General features: G+C 33.7%; 1 pseudogene; it reads right to left on the bottom strand.

The window, feature by feature from the left end:
- Positions 1–388: 388 nt before the first annotated feature.
- LOC107869721 lies at positions 389–828 on the bottom strand (annotated as a pseudogene).
- Between the last annotated feature and the right edge of the window lie 2,908 nt (positions 829–3,736).

Genomic DNA, 3,736 nt, shown 5'->3' with positions numbered 1-3,736 from the left:
CTTTCATACGGAACACACTCTTACGTACTCTACGTCTGAACTATATATCACGAACCTCAAAACAATCAACAAGCATGCCATTCTTAACAATCTTAATCACTAAATATTTCACAGATCTATACAAATAACAAACCTGTTGAATCAATCATTCTAGCAGAAAGAAACAGAAATAAAGTGAAACATGCACATAAGTAAAAATCTTTAACTTAAGTGATATTAATCAATCCAAAAACAACTTTTAGCATCATCCAATTATCATAAACAAATCCAACAAACTAGAGATCTCAAGAACCATAATAACCCAAAAAACATACGAATATCACAATCTCTCTTCAGCTATCCAAAGCTATCCAAATCAAGATTCAACTAACATTCAACAACTTCAAATTTAATCAACGATCTGCATAGTATCATCAGAAGTATACTTCGTCCCCTTATCTTTATCAGTAGCATTACGTCCTTTCGCTTTACGATCAATCAATAATTTCCTATCTTTATCAAACTTAAGTTTAGTAACAACAACTTTCAATGGATGAATTCCAACATTAACAGTAGAACCATTAATTTTCTCTCTAGTTATACGTTCAATGTGTATCACCCATTTTTTACGGTACACCTAGACGACTTTCCCTTCTCGTCCTTTGTATGTTCCTTGTAATACTTGAACTTCATCGTCTTTACAGATATGCATTGATCTTACATTGTACTTTATTCGTAATTTGGAGGAAAGTGGTGCTGACATAAGGATTCTGCGAAGACTTGATCCAGCTGTGAAATGGGCTTTGCGGTTCTTGCGGCGTGACGAGAAACGCGAGGATTGTACTTCATTTTGCAGAATGGGATTTTCAAAAACACACTAACTATTTTCTAATGAAGAAGAGGGATCTAGGGTTTTTCCTTTTGTGGTTAGTATAGCAAGGAGATTGGGATGGTGCAGCTAGGGACGTGGTTTTGCCTTTTTGTCCGAAAATTCTTACAAAATTAATTTTTTTAATTTATAGAATCAATATTTATTAGTTCCTCAATATTATAAGTATTTTAATCTTTATGTGACTACAAAAAATGGGTCAAATTGCGGGGGTTAATTTTACGATTTGCAGGGTTTTAAACCCCCGCAAAATATAATTTCGACGGTTTTCAAAACCCCCACAATACGAGCCATCATAAACAATTTGCGGTGGTTTTTTCGACCCCCATAATTAATTTGTGGCGGTTATTTTGCGGGGATTTAAAACCTCTGTAATTTTTTTTTAAAAATAAATTAGTAGGCCCGTCAATTTTCAATAACTAATTATAGATTCTAATTTTAGCTCAAATTTAATTGTTCCTTTAGACATAACCTACAATCCAATATTTCTTCAATTCATATATCATTAATACAACATGAGTAATTAAACATTGTAATTGACAAGCATATCAAAAATACATTGAGCATTAAACTTCAAAATTAAATTTTCAACATTAACATCTTCAGACTCCAAAGTTTCAACATTAACTAGTATCTTCAAACTCCAAAATCAAATTTAAACACAAAAACTTCAATATTCTAAGATCCACTCCAACTACACAATTACATCATCATAATTGAATATCCAAGACAAATGCAACGAAATCAAAGAATGTCATTAGGATCATTATCATCACTAGCCCCATCACTTGGCTACATGAAAATGCAAAGTATAAAAATCAAACGATAAACCACTTTTAATATAAGTAAAGAGGACATTAAGCGAGTCTGACTTAGCAATCTGAATAAATATATTATGGAAACAATATAATTATTCATAAGGAATTCCAAAACAACACCAAGAAGAATCTGAAGTTCAAAATTTCAGGCCAAGGGTCTACTGGAACTCTTTTATAAGAAGCAAAGCTACTCATTCCAGATAGTTCTCTATTTTTCACATTAAGATGAAAGAGATAAGTGCAAGTGAGGAAGATGCAAGTGTGAGATGCTTTCACATCTTGTTTATCCCTAAAAAACCTCCACTGTGGAAGGTGTTGCATCTCCTTTTATTTATAAATGACTTTGCTTGGTTGTTCCCCCATAAAAGCTCTTGTAAACAAACACCAACTATTTTGGCTAAAATCTTAAGGCAAGCTAGAATATAAAATAGCTGATTTGCCAATGCAATGCCGAAGAGCTCAGGCAAGATTTCAACCAACCATATTGGTTGAAGTAAAATAGCCAGACAACATTGGCTACACTTCTTAAACAGCAACTACCAACATAGGATTTACCTGGATTATCTGTGAATAGTATACTGTGAAAGAATGCTATATACTTGGATTATCTGTGAATGGTATGTTCGAGGAGTGGCCCTCAAAACATGTTTGGAGTACAATTCTTTTGACAGTTCCACAGGGTTTTGCTAATTATCATAGCTTAATGTAGCTATGTTCTAAAGCTATTAGTTTCTTTCTCTATGTAATCTTGCATCTTGATGTCTTTCTGCTTACTTTACCTAAAAACCTGAAGTTGGACACACCATGAATACTGGCCAAAAGGGGAGCACAACAATGAGAAGAAGCAGAGGCAGAGTAGAGGCTCCAAAGAATAGTTTTAGCAACAAAATAACATAAATCCCAAACAAGTGAAAGAGAAAAGACATAGAAATCTATTCAAAATGGAAGAAATAGATTTTAAGTTGCTTACCAAAAAATTCCCTTGAAAATATTGGCAACTATGAAAGAGGACTAAGTAAACACCACAATCAGAATCATATGGGTCCAAGCAAACTGCAAATGAACCATATATAAAAAATTTTCCTCCCAGCCACCTCCTCAACTCTGCTTGTACATACGTCCAGTCACTTGGGCTGCATTTTTTAGAAAGCTCAGTGATGTAAACAACAACATGCTAATTTTCCGGAAGAATTTCTTAGACTAAGGATGATATGAACATTTATTTTGGGTTGAGGCATAATTAATTGACTGATATGGGTGCTATCAGCATTTAAGACAGTGTCAATACACAAATGTCAGAGACAACCCTTGACAACCAGATCATGGGTTAGCAAGTAAATCATCAACCTCACATAAAAGAAAGTTCAAGGGCGAAATATAAAAGTGATAAACAAATATAGTCATGTATGTCATCTGGAGAAATGCCTAGGTTGAGTGTCATACTTTATGAAAAATAAAAGTGCCAAAAATGTGATATAGGTTGAAAGTCCACTATTCGAACATAATATTTGCAAACCAAGGTCACATAATAGCAGGAGCTTTAGTGCATCGAGCTGCCCTTTTTTTATGTTGTCGTTGGAAAACTCCAACACCTCAGAGGATTTAACTCTAGCCTTTTACCACTTTAATTTATTTGGAAACTCCAATTCCCAACTTCTTGGTTGGAAATGTAGTACTCTTGCCGATAGAGCAATTTCCTTTGTCAAACTATACAGGTTTGAAGTAATTGTTGGTGACAGATTGAAAATGACTATGAAGAAAACTACTTTATTGCATCTTGTCACTAATCCTTTTGATATGTACCTAGGACATCCTGAATTTCCAATGTATTATTTGTATAAAAAAAGAGAATAGCAGCTAATTGTTAACTAGTATGCTCACATTTTAACTTTGTGACTTTATTCCTTTTTCTTCTTCTCATGCTTTCTACTGTCCTCTATGTCTCTTATTTTTTCTTTTATGGTCTACAAAACCTAACACCCAGACTCCTTACAGTTCTCTAAATCTCTAAAAAAACCATGTTCACACATTTTTATATGCATGTACATAC

The sequence above is a fragment of the Capsicum annuum genome, chromosome 4, assembly GCF_002878395.1.
Source record: "Capsicum annuum cultivar UCD-10X-F1 chromosome 4, UCD10Xv1.1, whole genome shotgun sequence".
In the NCBI taxonomy this organism is placed as follows: domain Eukaryota; kingdom Viridiplantae; phylum Streptophyta; class Magnoliopsida; order Solanales; family Solanaceae; genus Capsicum; species Capsicum annuum.
This window is presented reverse-complemented; position numbering and strand designations above follow the sequence as displayed.